Raw genomic sequence first — 17,741 nt, forward strand, 5'->3', positions numbered from 1 at the left:
CCCCCATCCCTCCTTCTTAAAAAAAAAGACACTTAAATAAAGCACAATCCATAACCACAACAAACATAACACCCCTTTACAGAGCGTCTGACATCAATTAAACATACAGATTGTATGTGTAGGTTTTCGGAATTGGGAATACGTAACATAAAGTGATCAAAGGGGAGGGGGGTATTTTATCTAGATTTGCTGTCAGTAATCTCAGTAAAGTCAACCCATCCTCAACCTTGAGCGACTGATAACAGAGAGCAATAGAGTGCACAGCAAATGAAGAGTTTAGGATTTGAGTCCCTTTAAAGCTACCATTAGATCTCTATGAAAGCTCCCTGGCCTACAGCCTATGATGACAATCTCTTCAGTGACCTGCCTGGTCTGTTGATTTATAGCGTTCATATCCCTTTAATAATCTATTTCCTCTGAGCCTTGCTCCTCCATCTATTATCTAAATTGAATCATGCTTTCCCTTGCAAGCCCATGAGGCCTGGTCCATCCATTCTCTGTTTTGAGTGTTGACCTTCTTTGCATCATGCAAAATTCAGACTGTTGTCAAGGGGGGGTTATTAAGAATCGAGGGACAGATCGGGGTATGGCATTGCAATTGTTGACATTTTTTTTAACACCCAGAAAGGGTTACTACATGTGGCTTATGTCTTCCTGCAGAAACAGATGTTCTGCTAATCTACGGCTCCACCAGCTGTGACCAAAAAAAGAGAAAAACACTCTTAGCTCTCCGATGGTGGATGTGAATTTTTTTGCTGTTTTTGATTATTTTTCTTTCCTAATGACATAGAAAGAGATGAAAGGAAAGATCCAACCACCAATCCACAGCACATAATGCAAAGCCTGCTCCAGGCGGTGGAGACACAGCTCACTGTGTGTGGGGGAGGAGGAGTAAAACTGCAGTATGCAGTGGGGGAAGGGAAGAAGTATTATCCGTGTTCACTGGAAACCCCGTGGCTGTGCCTTTGATACATTCCCTAACTGACAGCACATTAGCATTCAGCAATTGTGCCCTTCGCCCTGCCGGAAAGAAGAAGAGGTATGATTGAGAATTTCACATATCCCAGGGGTATCAATGGGTTTTTGCATTAGGAGCATATGTCATGCATTAAAAAAGGCCATCCTCTAAGACTGGGGAAGATGGAGAGGGAGCTGGATATTTTTTAGGCTGCACCTCATCTATGAAAGGATGGGAGCTCCACCAGCCTCAGACTGGCCTTGTGTTGGGTTTTGACATTTGTCGACAGCAGGTAGGAAATTAGCCAGGTGGAGCGGGCCAAGTAGTTATGGCATTGTTTTGTAGGTGTTGGTGGAATTTACCTTTGGCCTGTCGGGTGTCGTCATCTCTTGTGCATGTTGGGGTAATGCTTACAGAAAAATGACATGGGCCTGCGAATAGCTGATGGTTTTCTTGATCATGGATAGCCCATGAAAGATCAGTGTGAATTCGGCCTACTCAAACAAGGCCTTCAAAAAGTTAGTGTCCACCAATAAGCCAGACATCAGCCGATGACTGGCCAAAAAACAACTGGCCAACTTGGCAGATACATTTTTTTGGACAAATGTCTATCATTATTGGGGTTCTTGCAAAACCCCTTTATGTTAGAAGGATCCCCCTCAACTAGATGATGATCACAGGGTGTCCTGAAGCTACTGTTTGTGATCTGTGGGGGATCAATCAGCAACGATTCAATTTCCCTGCAGCGCCTTCACAGGGGAAATGAAGCATTACACAATTCTCATTGAAATCAATGGGCTGTCCATGTTATGTACAGATGTGCACTTTGTAGTCCTTGCTGAAGGGGATCTGAATTTATAATTAGACAAACTATCAACATTTGTATATTAACTTTGGTTTTCTTAAAGGGAAAGTCCCAGCCCCATTAATTATTCTTCAAGTAGATATTACAGAAGCAAAGATAATTAAGCGTCCATAATTTTGGACCCTTATTGATTCATGAGGGACCTGGCTCTATGTAAGTGTCTCTGACATCATAAAGCCATTTGCTTAAACCATTTGGTCATACTTTGTTAAAGGGGTTTTACGATTTATTGGGAGGATGCAGCATATATAAAACAAATAAACAAATACTAACATCCTGCTGCTTCAATGCTACCCACCGCGCTTCGGTCTTCTGTTTATAAGCACTGTTGCTTACCCACATGACCGCTGCAGCCAATAGAACGCCCGATAGGGATGTCACTGATGACATCCCATAAGCCTGCTGGTGGTTTCTATATAAGAAGCCCATATGACAGGTTTACAGGACATCACCAGGTCTTCTCACCCAGTGACGTCACCTGTCAAATGCCATGGCACCACAGCAGGTAAGTATATTTATTTTATATAGCTTTGGGCATGGGGGCCCAAAAACTCTAAAATAAATAACAATGATAACCCCATTAATATGGGTGCCACTGATAAAAGGGTTTGCTAGGCAAATACTTTTGATGACCTATTCTCCATCATCAATAGTTGATCTTCAACGACTTGCCGCTCGGAATCCCTGGCGATCAACTGGTCACCCGGCCCACTGTCAGAGGCGGAAGCATCACACAGAGCTTCCCTCTCATTGAAATCAATGGGAGTTGAAGCCTCCTGTTACAATTCTGGCACCTCAAGCTCCCGACAACGGAGTCGAACTTGGAAGTGTAATAGAAAGGATGCACTTCTACTGATTTGAGTGGGAGTGAAGCCCTCTGATACTTCCACCTCCAATGATAACATCCGGCTCCGCTGCACTGACAACGGTCTGGGCGATCAGCTTATCACTGGGGATCCTGAGTGGTGGGTCTGTAGCGATCAACTATTGGTCACATATCCTGAAGATAGGTCATCAATAGTATTTGTCCAGAAGACCCTTTTAAAGGAGGTTTTCTGGGAATTTACTACTACTAACTGCTGCTCTGGTCCCTGGTGATCAGCTGAGATTGGTCGGTTGTCATTGTGGGCAGGGCCAGACACTGACAGCTCCATCCACATTGCAGCGGACGGGGTTGGTGTTGCATTGATTTCAATAGGAGCTGTATTACCAAACCCAGGCACTGCAATGTGGATGGAGCTATCTGCGTCCAACTCCATCTGCACTGACAGCTGGACCACTATGAGCTGATCGCTGGGGACCCTGAGAGGCGGCACCCATCAATTAACTGTTCTAGCATCTTCTAGCATTTTTCTACAGCACTTCATAACAAAAATTAAGGTGGTATTCCTCTTTAAATATTCTAATTTTGTAGAGTGTTTCGACATTTTCAAGTAGGAAAATTATAGCAGCAGCAGTTTTTGCTCCAGAGCTGTAATCCAGACAAATTTAGTCACCGATGCTACATACAAATAACCTCATGCCATGCCTTACACCAGGGTGCTTTGCTGCATCAGTTTCCATGGAGGAAGCATTCCTGCACAGATCTACAAACGCCCACATGACAACCTATAAGCAATCTGAGATAATGGTAAAAGCAGTAGGCTATTACTGTCAATCCCACTGAAAATGAATGGAGCAGCGCTGCACATGCTTGGGGACTGCTCCTCCTCACTCAAGGGGCGATGTGGGGTGCAGTGAGGAGAAGCGGGGGACATAGGACCCCCTTCTCAGGATCGGTGGGGGTCTCAGCAGCGAGATTTTCCCCGATCACAGTTTTATCATCTATCCCATGGATGGGTTACTTATAAAACATGTTTCTGGTAATACCTCTTTAACTGGGCAATAGGCCACAAAAATATTGAAAAGGCCGATATCAACAACTGTGCCCTGTACATCCAAGGTGTGGTTGACCAATGGGTGCGATAAGATTACGAAACAAGGAAGTAAAAACCAAAAGGTCTATATTGTTGGTCCATGATCTCATGCTCCTGTGCAGCTCTAGTGTCACACTATCTGTCCTGCTGTAGTGTCCGTCTCGTGAAACCATATGTCCATGATCGTCAACAATTTTGATGACCGACACACCCCTAAGCGCTTGGCTGGGCTCCTATAACGCAGACCTTTCTGCCATACTGCATCCTGGGAGAGTTACTTTTCTCAAGTGCAGACACTGAACAAGCAAGCTGCTGAATGATGTGAGCTTAGCAGTCTGCAGAATTTTGACTGCTGCTCTACCAATCAGTGGGAGTCCCAAGTATCAAACCTTCACCATTCCTATCCCTGTTTCCCCGAAAAAAAGACAGTGTCTTATATTAATTTTTGTTCAAAAAGGATTAACTTCTTTACATGTATAGCTGCCTGGACACTATTTAAAATTGACTTTTTTAATTAACTGCTAGCAGGGCTTAATTTTGGAGTAGGGCTTATATTTCAAGCATCCTCAAAAAGCCTGAAAAATCATTTTGCATCCTCAAAAATTCTGGAAAATCATGCTATGTCTTATTTTCAGGGAAACCAGGTAGCAGTATTCCGTTAGGGTGCCTTTACACGTAGCTAATTTGCTGCAGTTTTTACGCAGCTGAAAACAATTATGGCAGGTCTTCATGAAATGGTGAAAATTTTCTGTGGAATATTTAATTGTAAAAAAATTCACCACAAATTGGCTGCATGTAAATATACCTTAAGGCTACTTTTACGCGGCAAAAGAAAATCGCATTAGATTTGTGCGTTGTGAGACACACTAACCTCGCACAAAGAAATTCTTTTGAATGGGGTCATATGCATGACCGATTCTTTTTCCCGCTGCGGTAAAAAAAAATTGTGGCATATTCTATTTTTTGGCGTTTCCTTGGAACGCATCACCCGTTATTTTCAAGGTGGCCGACAAAAACACTGCATGGTGTGCAAGGTGCACACGAGGGCGATGCGATGATTTTCATTGAAAACAATGGGAGTCCTCCAGCACGGCTGACACAAAAACGCCTCGCATTTGCAGAGAAATCGCACACTGGCGAGTGCGATATCGTGCCGAGTTTCATGGTCCGATATCACACTCGCCCATGTGAAATTAGCCTTAGGCCACGTTTGGACGAGCGTATGTTTGCTCCGTATGAGGTCTGTGTTGAGGCCCAATAGAAAATAATAAAAATACGGAGCCAAATATGGATGAAAAATTGATGATGTACGGATGGAATGTCTTTTGAAATACGGTCGTAATACGGATGTTTTTATACCTTCATTTAAGTGAATACTCAGGGAAAAGAGAAACACTGCGCTGTGCGTATGGCGGAGCCTGTGGGGGCAGAGCATGACTTACAACAAGGGCCATCCCTGTCAGGCTCCTCCCCCTGTATTAGGCATAACGCAGTGTATAATTTGTGCCTGTAGTGTTGCTTTAAGTGGGGAAAAAACCTCAATGCTCCATGAAGTACACTTAGTTCATGGAAGTTCGGCATTTTTATTGAGTGGGATGGGGCTCGATCCTGCTCCATTCTATGTAGATGTCAGCTGTCTTTGACAGCTAAAACCCGCCTGCATAGGCTCAATTCTGAGAGCAGCATTTAAATGCCCAGAACAAAGTTTGGGGTCCCAAAAGGCCCCACCCACGATCACATCGTGGGGTGCCGTTCGGTTGCCATGGCAGCCAGGAGCCTTCTGAAGGCTTCCAGGGCTGCCATTGCAGATTGCCTATGACGTGGCTTGATTAAGGTCCATTTAGACTCAACGATTCTCGCTTAAAATTCGCTCAAAGCTGTCTTTTGAGTGATAACCGTTGCGTCTAAATGCACGGACATTGTGCAGTTTTCGTGAGCGAGTCGTTCCTCACTCAATTCTAGTTTTCTAGAATTGAGCTATGAACTCTTATCAGGCTGTTATCACAGTTGGCAGTGCTGATAAGATTCTTTCAGCTGTGAACTACCAGCGGGATGCGAGCTGTAATCGCGGAGAACAATACAGCTGTTTGCGTATGCAAAACAGCTATGTTGTTCGCCGAGCCAAAGCGGTGGTATCCCACTCCGCCTGCATAGCTTTTAAGTAGCTACTTAGCTACTATAGACTATGCAAAGATGATCGCTCAAAATTGTCACTCAACTTTTGAGCAATCATCTGTCAGTGTAAATGGGGTCTAAGACTGTCTGTCAGATCACGGTATAATGCAATACCATGGTATTACATTATACCACATGAGCGATCAAACGATCACAAGTTCAAATCTCCTAGGAGGACTAAAGAGAAAAGTAAAAATGACTTTAAAAGTTACTAATTATTAAAGAAATAAAACACGCAGTGGTCTTCCGCAGAGGAAATCTGTGCCAAAATCTGAATGTCTAAATGCAGATTTTGCTGCAGAATTGAGCCATTTTCAATTCTGCATCAAAATCTTCACATTAGATTTTGGTGTGCAAATTTCTGCAGGTCCGCAAATTCCATTGTGGCCTGCAGAACAATTCCGTCCCATCCTGCAGTATTTTACAGTGCCCTGTCACTTCTTGTTGTAGAAACGCACAGAAAGGAGATTTTCCGCTTCAGATTTCCGCTTGAGGATTATGCCCATTGGCGGGGCAAATCCCGCATGCAGATTCACAATAAAAACATGAAAAAGATGCAGATTTTGACATGAGTTTTTCACAATTTTGTCATGTGTATTCACCCTAAGGGCTCCCACACACTTGCGTTGCGTTTTTTGTTAACGCGATTGTCAATGGGACTTTCTAATGTTAAAAACGCAACTTACCAAAAACGCAATTGCGTTGTGTTGCGTTTTTAACATTAGAAAGTCCCATTGATAATCGCGTTAACAAAAAACGCAAGTGTGTGGGAGCCCTAAGGCTAGGGCCACAAGGGGCGGAAATCTCGTGGAATGACCGCAGTGGGACTGCACGGAAAGTCCACAAGATTTCTGCAGCAGAGATGCAGTTTCAAAACCCGCGCCGTTTTTGAAGCGGCTCTGCTGCCTGTATTCCGCTGCGGCTATCTCTCCCCACAGAAAGGAGAGAGTCGGCAGCGGAAACAGCGATACAATTGACATGCAGCGGCTTTGAATTCCACGCTGCATGGCAGTTTCAGCCCGGCTTGGCCACAAAGGATCATCCACAGCGTGTGGATGAGATTTTTGCAAATCCCGTCCACTTTGCTGCTTAATCCTGGGATTAACATTGCAAGTGGAATTTCCGTGCAGTACGTCTAAACGGAAATTCCGAAGCAATTCCGCCCCGTGTGAACCCAGCCTAACTATGGATTTTAGATGCAGACTTTCGTTTTAACATCCATGCGCAGATTTTCTGACGATGGTTTTGTGCACAATCTGCCTCCAGAATGGACGTGTATGGACTACAGCTCGGACTCTCCTTGAGCTTGGTACGGAAAACCTTGTCTATACATAGCCTAAGGGCTCCTTCACACGAGCGTATTTGCACAGTGTATTACATGCGTCAATTTTGCTTGCATGATATGCAGTGAATAGAAGCCATGAATTATATTGTACAATAATGTGTTGAGGATTATGCAGCGGCAGTCCGCCAAGTCTGAATATGGCCAAGGCGTCTTACGTGAAATGTTTCGTAGGGAAGTCTGCGCTGGAAATCTGATGGATTTGTAAGAGACAGTAATAGCTGGAGTAACCAGAGGAATTGAAGAGATTACTGCGGGCAACCTCGCTGGCGCGTATACATTATTTCCTTCACGCCTTGTCTCTTAGATAAATCTGATTAATCCGGACATGTAAAGATGCTGCACGACCCCGGCTGGTAACATCACAGCTGGCTTTCACGCCGCCGAAGTGTAACGTATATCCGGATCAGCGGAACTTGCTGAAGGTCCTTAACCGCCTGATAAAGTATAATGACCATTATAATCATTAATAATCGAGAGCTTCCTATCAATTACTAATCCGTGACTCCCTGCTGCTCTGGAGACCAAGCCAGGTCAATCACTAGAGGACCAGCAGTGGCAGCAGTGGATATTGCAAGGCCATTTTAGTAGGTGGGTGGCAAACTGGGCAACTGTCTACGACTCGTTACCTAGTAGGCCCTGAGAAAAGAAACTCCAGAGCAGACTAAACCTGCCCAGTGTTACTTAGTGGTATATGGCGGTATTATTTGGGAGATGAATCAGGCTTTTTGTGAGTTATTTAACTCTTTAAGAACTGTTCCTTTTTTCTTTTCCCACTTTCCAAAAGTCGTAACTATTCAATTTCTCCGTTGACATAGCCGTAAGGGTGCATTTACACGGGCGATAAAAACGAGCCAATTCTGTGATATGGCGAGACACACAAAACGCGCACATTATGTGGATTATGAAATATTGCCCGTGGAGGCCTTTGATGTACCCCCTGATTGTGGCTGACCATCTAATCTGCATGGGGTGTTCTGATTTTGCGTCGATCCTGGAGGGGAAAAAAGGATTAGCCTGTTTGATCTCAAAATGCACAACCCATTGTTCTCAGGGGAGATAAGCTGCTGCCAGGGGTGTTTGGAAGGGACAAAGGTGTCTGATAGCGGCTTAATCCCATCGCCCCATTTTAGCATGTGCGCGCTTAGCTGAGCCCACCCTGCATCTGTGTGTGTGGGGGGGGGGGGTTCAGAAGAATAGCTGCCGGCAGCTGATCTAGTGTTTATGGCCAGCCATCTTTATTCTGGATGAAGTAGAAGGTTATGCCTTACCACCCGCTAGATCATAAATAAGTACCGACATGATGGCCATCACAGGAGCAATAATTCTGCCCCGCTAAATACTTTGCAACCTTCTTTCTGCCCAGTGGAGCTGGCAATCTGCAGCCGAGCTGCTGAGGATGTGCCGTGTGCACGTTCATCACCGCGGACAAGATATTGGCAGGCAGTCAAGGTAGCGCTCATTTGTGTAGGCAAAGATGAAGCTGAAATATGCAAATTATCAACAAAGAAATGACTGATGGGACTCGGTGGGGACAACGTGTGCGCTCCGTGGGCCAAAAATAGAAAAACATGGCTGCTTTCTACCAAAAACAGTGTTGCAACATCCCTAACGTTGTGTGGATTATTGCAGCTCAGTTCAACTGCGGCTGACCTGCAATGCCACATATAACCTGAGGACACAAGTGGCGCTGTGTTTGGAAGAAGGCAGTCATGCTTTTGGAATGTAGATGTGCAGTAGATGGCCTTAAAGGTGTGTAGCTGCATTGTCAGGTAATCTGCAATGCATTCACACTAGCAGCCTAAGGTCGCTTTCTCGTGAGCGACAAAATCGCGCGATTTTCCCAAATGCGACAGTCCGAGAAAACGCATGTTTGTGAAGCCCATGCTTTCCAATGGCTTCCTTCCCATCTGCGATGTTTTCACTGATGCGATGTTGCGAGAGAAAAAAAAAAAATCGCAGCATGCTCTATCTTCTGCAATGCGCTATTTTTTGTAGCCCGTGTTTCCCTATGGAGTCTCCTTGTTTATCACATCACATGAACTTGCGATTTTTGTACAATGTGATTTTAACATTAGAAACTCGTATTGACTTTCGCGATAAAAAAAATTGCGTGATTTTATCGCGTGATTTTATCGCAAGTGGCCCCGATGCAAGATTATTCTCACAAAAAAGCAGTGATATCACTGAAAAATCGCAGGAACAAAGACGCGATTTTTCTCGTGGCCCATGTGAGAAGGCCTTAAGCTGCTTCTCTGTCTGTCCCCTGTACTTTACACTGCAGCTCTGATTGCTCAATTCAGCTGTTCCTCCATCTGTCCCCTATGCTTTACACTGCAGCTCTGCATGATCCCATCATCTGCTGTTTATAAGCAGAAAGCTCACACTATGGGGGGATATATGTGCCAAAATGAAGTAAATGGCGTGTCCAAAAATATTACGTGTTTTATGCCACAGTTTTGAAAAAGGGGTGTGACAAATTGGGCCCAACTTATCAAAGACGTGCCATTTTTTTGGTGCACATGAACTAGAAATGTCCTTCTTGTGAGTAACAATTTGCAACACCTCATGCTATATGTCCCATATCATATGCCTAGTGGAATTTTGCGCCATTTTCTAACCAAGGTGGGGGGGGGATTGACATTATATGAAAGTATGGAAGGACATGACCCTAAGGTCGAGTGAGAAACTTGGCCCAATATCACGCTTGCCAGCGTGCGTTTTTCACGCCAAAAGATAGAGCACGCTGCACGTTTTTTTCCTCACAGCACGGTATGATACGAGATGGTAAAACAACCCATAACTGTACAGATAATGGCCGCCAGCAGCGTCAGCCGGGGGAACCTCACTTCCCAGTAAACATAACAAACTCCAAAGTATTCCATTGCTAACTTCCTTTCTAAACCGGCAGCTTTACGACTTACGCCGCGCAAGTTCTCAGGCCGTAAGCAGGACACATTTATATCTGGAGTCAATATTCGTGCAGATTTGCCGTCCACTAATCCTTCTGCGGCCATTTTTTTTTTGTTAAAGTGGATAATTCTGTGAGAACGAACCTCATTAATCTGCCTCACGGTGTAATCTGCGCATCGTCTCACGGAAATATCCGGAATGACATTTCATTGACCATAAAACCAGCACGCAGTGCGACGGAGCCAGCGTAATCATCCCATTCATCACTGACCACAGTCATAAACTAATGATCACAACCGCATTGATTTTCTGAGGTAAATTATGGCCGGCGTTATTCAGCTGGACTTAGAGAGGATTTCTAGTCCAAACATTAAAAAAATGGCAGTATATTCATAAATCATTGATTGAAGCAGCGGGCATTGTGTTTTATTTACTTACAGAGATACGGTTATTTTTCAGTTTTTGTTATGGCGGCCATTTTGCACATGCAACAACAGGGAGTGCAGCCATACTGCCGCTGCTAAATTGGCTTCGCTACTGTCATTCTGTCCCCATATTCTATCGAAAACAAAAAGTGTCACTTTGGCCATCGGTTTCTGAGACGGTCATTTGAAAAGGACAAACAATATGGCTGCACTTTCTGTTGTTGCTGTTGCAAAATGGCCGCCATAACAAAAGCTAAAAAATGCCAATATCACTGTAAATAAAAAGAGAAATTAATTATAGTGGATCTTCCATCATACTACGGTGCCCTATTCTATAGCAGCCCCACGGGCGTATTTGCCTTCCGTTTTATGCGCATATTTTGTATGGACAGCTTGAAAACCCCAGTAGACTTGCACTGGTGTATGAAAACGTATATTTTTTACGTGAGTGAAATATTTGCACTATGTACTATTCCGATTCTCAGACAAGAATAGTACATGTAATTGTGTGGTGCGTCCGTGTGCTGTCTGATGCAAATGAGCGCAACTTTTAAACTGTGTGCAAGTAGCCTTATGCTGATCTTACACAGGCGGATTTGAATTGCAGAATTCACTGTCGGCGTCCGCACGGAGAATGTGTAGCAAATGCCATGCATTGAAAGGTACCGGTATGTAAAAATCGCTTTTTCCTTCACACTCGTGGAAGCCAATTGCGATTTTTCGCGAGCGGATGAAAAATCGCAGCATGCTCTGTTCTGCTGCAGACTCTGCACAGATGGCCTCCATTGAAGTCAATGGAGGCCATGCAATCCGCAATTGACATTGTGGATAGGCTGGGGGTACCCGGGTCATCGCCTTGCAAAGGTGCGGGAAAAGCAAACATTTTTTTTCCGTACTGAGCATGACCGAAGGCGAGTGTCCGCAGTCATCCGCAGTACGGAATTAGCAGGTACATGGGGTCACAGCCGGATTCCGCTGCGGGAACTGGATGGGTGGTGTGAGCCCAGCTTTAGGGGGTATGACTTACAGGTTGGCATCCAGAAACACCTGAGCTTTACTCCAGACACAACTGAATACTTGTGGAATGACTCAGGAAGAATCCTATAACCATGCTGTGAGTCACAGAGGACGCACGTGGCGTGCGGTGCAGAAATTCATTCTAGAGCCACACGAATAGCATATAGCTCACGCACAGCGGGCTAGAGAACAGAACAAACGTTTTATTGAAGAGTACCCGCAGTCTCACTTCAGAGCGCTCCTGCTCCATCCGCTGTTTTTGGCTCCTTCCGTCAGCTGAAGATGGCGTCATATAGCGCTATATGGGACTATCTTCAGATGACGGTAAGAGCCAAAAACAGCGGATGGAGCAGGGGCGCTCTGAAGTGAGACTGCGGGTACTCTTTAGGGTGCTTTCACAGTTGCGATTGCGATATCACTGCGTTTCTTTAACGCGACTTTCAATGGGACTTTCTAATGTTAAAAACGCATCGGACAAAATTCGCAAAGCGCAAACTTGCAATTTTTGTTCGATGAGTTTTCAAAATTAGAAAGTTCTATTGACATTCGTGTTGAAAATGCAGCGATATCGCAATCGCACCTGTGAAGGCACCCTTAAAGGGAGTCTGTTCCCAAACTTTTAGCCCTATAAGCTAAGCTTACGGCCTGAAAGTAGTTCACCCGCTGAATCCAAAGATGGATGTTTTATACTTGCCTTTCCCATCGGTCCCCTGGTGTCATCTCTGCAAGCCGATGCTGGATGCATTGAGCAGTGCGCTAAGTAGTCCACCCGTTCTAATTTTATAATCGGCGGACTACTTTGCAGCGCCGATCAATGCACTGAGCAGTGGCTTCCAGCACTGACAGCAATGGAACGATCGGGGAGGTAAGTATAACACTTAGGCGGGCTGCACACGAACGAAACACAAGCATGCAGGATCCGTCTGTGACCCCCGCCAATGACCCCACGTACCTTCTCTTTCTGTGTTGTGGATCACCATGGACGCTCACCGTTGGCCATGCTTGGTACAATTTTTTTTTCAATATTCGTTTTAAATCCACTTGCAGAAATCGCAATTCGCTATCCCGCATATGAGTGGAAATGCGAATGTTCTATTTTTTCAATGGGCACGGAATACCACCCATCGCCTGTGTGGGTGACGATCTCGGACTCCGCAATTGAAATCTGGTCCTGTGAAGCTGGCCTTACATTCAGACTCAGTGGGTCACCTACTTTCAACCCATAAGCTTAGGCCCAATGTCCACTGCACGCACGGATTCTGAGTCCGTGCGTGCCCGCAGCCATGGGGAATTTTCTCACATCTCCGGATCCAGCATGGGTCTCCTCCGTTACGGCCGGATATTCTTTCTTCAGCACTGCCGCATGCACAGTGCCTTTTTTTTACTTTTTGAATCTCCTGCTTTCCCGCAGATCTGCAGTATGTCCGCAGTGTCAGCTGCGGGTGGGCCACAGATCGGACGGCTTCCATTGACTTCAATGGAAGCCGTCCGTGCAGGATCCGCAGAAAAATGGAGCATGCTGCGATTTTTCCCCCACGCGTGCGATCCGCACACCTGGAGAAAATGGCGTCCGCATGCTTTTAAATTGTTTGCGGACATTAATGCATCCCTATGAGCAGCTCGATTGCAGATCCCCCACGCGGGTTCTGCAAATCAAATCCGCCCATGGACATTGGGCCTTAAAGTAGGTGATTCCCTTTAAATTAGAAATGATAACTTTGTTTTCCAGGTTTTTGTTCTATTTCCTTAAAATTCCTTGTGGCCACAGTGTTTTATTTTTTTCTACTGTGGCACTTAGGCTGTCCTCACACAGGTAGGTCGGACCGCGCATGCGGGATTCCCGCAACGGAGTTCAACCCGGTGGCCAGCTGATGACCCCTACAAACATCTTTGGCAGGTTCTGCACAGCTCTGCAGATGTGCTGGGCGGCACTTCGTTGCGCATGTGCAGTAGCCGCCGGCGCTCTGCGGGCTGCGAGGCGGGCAGTGTCCATTGCCTTCAATAGAAGCCGGCCGTGCGCATCCAGCACAAAATCGCAGCATGCTGCAATTTCTTACCCGAGAACAGAAAATCGCAGTCAATTTCCGCTTGTGGGCAGGAAATCGTGGATTGCCATAGCAATCCGGTAGCAGAATCCCGCTCTGGATTTCGCAATGCAAATCCACCCGTGTGCGGGACGCCTTAATGTGTTAAACTAATGTAAAAATGGAATACCTGAGAAACCGCGAAACCTGCAAGTTTCCAGCACATTGTGGGCCCCATATAACATGGCTATGGGGGCACTGGCTTTATCCAAGGGTGTCGGTAGATTGGTACTAGTGACCAGTGTCCGCTACTGGAGCACAAAGCATATAACAGTATAGCCTGCAGGGATTGGTAATACTTAGGCTTACTTTGGCGCATTCAGGGGTGCTTTTTTTTAACGTGGACCAATGTTGCAAGTAAAAAAGAACAATTGTAGCATGTCCTGTTTTAGTGTGTATTCACGGATCAAAATTGCCCATAACCGTCTACGGGGGTGTAAGCATTAGAATCCATATTCACGGTGTTTGTTTTGAAACAATTGGATTCGCTTAGGGCTTCTAAGCTTTGAGGTTTTTTGGGGTTTTTTTGCACGTGTGAAAAATTCATTGAACATGGATATAAATACCCACAAATACACCCCAAAAATACACATACAGATGCAGAGAAAATGGTACGCTTTTCACGGACCAAAATTGCATTCGCCCGTGTGAATGAGGCGTGAACTATCCCAAGTACGGATTTACCATAATACCCCATAAATGCCCCATCTATTAAACCCATGGTACGTATTTATCAAAACGGTCTAACAGAAATTCGGTCTTTGTTGTCCGTAGCAACCCATCCAAGCTCATCTTTCATGCCTTAACCCTTAGTGCTAAGCCTATATTTTGCCTTGAAGGGAACCCGTCACGTCCCCGCAGCACCACATTTCTGCCTGTGGGAGCCTGCGGCTGAGTACCTGTGCGGGTCTTCTTTTTCCTGTACTGCGGATGTGTGCAGAAGTGCCGTCTGGCGCACATGCGCAGTACGTTGTTTTCTTGAAAATTCCTGCTTTTCCGCGGAATCTGCGGCACTGCGGACGGACCGTGGATCGGACGGCTTCCACTGACTTCAAAGGAAGCCGTCCGCACGGAATCCGCACTAAAATGGAGCATGCTGAGATTTGTTTTCTGCATGCGGAATCTGGAAACTGAAGTGCGGACGCCCATTCCTCCCTGAGGACACCCGCGCGGATTCCTATTCACCTGTAGACATGAGGCCTAAAGGGAACCTAACATTTTACAATGTAATGCCCATCATCACAATAAGTCATCCTGTAACAGGTCACTGTACCCGCTCTAGCTTTCTTCATCTTCTACGACATGTGACCCCCTGCCTGAAAAATTTCTCCACTTCCTCTGACATCTTGTCCACATTTGCTACTTCCTGTCCTGACCATAGCCTCCAACATCCTGTGAGCAGTGCATGATGAGAGGAAGCACTGTGCTGTGTTGCTTATGTGCGGATCAGAGTGCTGGAAGGTCCTGTCTGTCAGCTTCAGCAGCAGAGGGAGGTTGGTGTCGGTAAGTTGTAGGACCGCTGACCGGTAAAGAGCTCTGTGCATGCTGGAAGTTGTAGTTAGCAGTCTGTTGTTGTGTTTACTATGGAAGTGATGCATGTAAACACAGCGATAGATCGGCGACTGCATGGGACAAAGAAGAGGGTCCAGAGCGGACAAGGTACAGGTTGCTGCTATTTCCTAGATTTCAGAATTGGCATTTTTTGCCTGAAAATCCCTAATGCCCACGGACGGATTTATGCCGCGTTCCCCGCGGTGGAATAACGCAGCTGTTAGGTTCTATTGCACCTAATAGCTCAGTCCTCACATGCGGGATTCTGACGCGGATTTACGCCGTGGGAAAAAATTGTGGCGCCTTCTATTTTACCGTGTTTTTACGCGGCACAAGGTCTCCATTATTATAGTATTAGTGGCGACTGTAGAAAAACTTGGTAAAAGTTTTTTCCGCAATCGCCAGCGGGGACTCTTTTATTTATCCCTGCCACGCAAAACCGCAGGCGTATCCCGCTCTGCCAGTGGGCAGGAGCCCTCACTGGTTGATATCGCCTTACGAGGGCTTGCTGTTTGTGGGACGAGTTGTACTTCTAATGGCCGTGCTCGGGGTACATATAATGCGTTGTACAACTTATATTTATTTTGGAGGGGGAGGAGATGGAAAACCATCTGAGAAATTCTGCCATTGTTTTGGGGGTTTTGTCTTTACAGCGTTCACCATTTGGTAAAAATAACAATTTCCGTATCCGATCAGCACAATTACTGCCATACCAGGTTGTTATAATTTAATTTTTTTTTACTGTTTAGCACGAAAAAAACACGTTTTTAGGCCTAATGTCCACAGCACACAGTGCATCCGCAATGCACCCGCTGAGCATCTAAGCTTCAGATCTGCAGCGGGTGCACTGCGGATCATGTTAAAAATGATTTTTTAATAATTGCAGATTCTGTGTTTTTTCCGCACTGGTGTACGCGGATTTGAATTGCGGATTCTGCGCAGAAATTAAATGAAAAAAAAAAATGGGAAAAGAAACCAAACCCCTCCCACGCCTTTTCCCCACCTCCTTAATTACTTCTAACCTTCAAATCTGCAGCAGATCCGCAAATGCATTCAAATGTATTTGTGGACCCGCGACTCCCATAGACTTCAATGGAGCAAGATCCGCACGGAATCCGCGATAAAAATGGAGCATGCTGCGATTTTAAATCCGTGCGGATAGTAAATAAATAGCATTAAAATCAAATCCGCGGACCTAAAATAAATCGCGGAAGCTACATTCATTTCAATTGGTGGCGAACCCGCACCGATTTCCGCAAATAAAATCCGCCCGTGGACATTGGGCCTTAAAGAGAAACCATTGAATCTGCATCGTGCATTCAAGGACCCATAAGGCCTGGCTCACACCAGCATATATGAATTGCGCTTCATGTGTGTGATGTACAAACATATAATACACGGTACATCGTGGCAAGTCAAATACATGAACTTCCACTAATACAGTCAAAATAGCGGTTTTTCATCTTCTATATAAAACGCAAAATCTGTTTGTTTGTGTCGTGTACACATCCACATTTCTGGACCGATTTGAGTGAAATTTAGCATGAGCGTTCTTCAGCACCAGGCGAAAAATACTGGCGGAATTAAAAATCGAAAACTCACAGACTTCCCCTGTAATTTTTGTTGGCAATATGAACCAATCACAGTGCAGCTTTCATTTCTTATACTGCTGAGGTAAAATGAAAGCTGCGCTGTGATTGGTTGTTATTTCTTACATTGCTGAGGTAAAATGTAAGCTGCGCTGTGATTGGTTGTTACATTGCTGAGGTAAAATGAAAGCTGCGCTGTGATTGGTTGTTACATTGCTGAGGTAAAATGAAAGCTGCGCTGTGATTGGTTGTTATTTCTTACATTGCTGAGGTAAAATGAAAGCTGCGCCGTGATTGGTTGCTATGGGCAACACAGATTTTCTTTTACACGGCTTTCCTAAGAGTGCGGTACTGGGCTAGTTTTTTAAAAATAAAACCAGGAAGACTGTTCGTGACCGCATCTGTAAAATGTGCTGACATGTACAGTCCAAAATGGCTGCCATACGCGGTGATACGCCAGCTCACACCGTGCACGCAGCGTTCTACCACACGCTCACATTTTTATTTTCCGGCAGCGGAGCTCTGTGGGGGCTTGTTGTTTTGCGGGAAGAGTTGTAGTTTTTATTGGTACCATTTTGAGCTACATGCGACTCTTGGATTGCTTTTTATTGGGTTTTTTGGGAGGCGAATAAAAGAAAACCCACTGGCCTGGCGTTCCTTTTTTCAGTTATGTTTTACAATATTCACCATGCGCAATAGATTATTCATCTAAAAAGGGTTTTGTGGTGAAAAATGTGTAGTAGTTTTTGTTTTTTTTTACCTTAGGCCACTAACACAGAGACCACTTTTTACCGTAATTAGTGCGGCCATTCAAACGCCATGCTAATCGCGGTACAATCCATTGATTTTAATGGGGCTTCGCTAGATTTTTCAAACGCTGTCTGCCCTATTTTTGCGCTGTTTAAT

The 17,741-nt window shown here is 45.2% G+C and overlaps 1 protein-coding gene across 1 annotated transcript in view; it reads left to right on the forward strand.

Annotated features, from left to right (window-relative positions):
• Positions 1–981: 981 nt before the first annotated feature.
• The window catches only part of CCDC71 (coiled-coil domain containing 71), a 35,360-nt gene continuing 18,600 nt past the window's right edge, over positions 982–17,741 (forward strand). Inside the window, exon 1 of the mRNA XM_066596775.1 lies at positions 982–1,039. The gene's annotated coding sequence lies outside the window, so the exon portion shown is untranslated. The remainder of the gene's footprint in view (positions 1,040–17,741) is intronic.

Source organism: Eleutherodactylus coqui, chromosome 3 (assembly GCF_035609145.1).
Source record: "Eleutherodactylus coqui strain aEleCoq1 chromosome 3, aEleCoq1.hap1, whole genome shotgun sequence".
Lineage (NCBI taxonomy): Eukaryota > Metazoa > Chordata > Amphibia > Anura > Eleutherodactylidae > Eleutherodactylus > Eleutherodactylus coqui.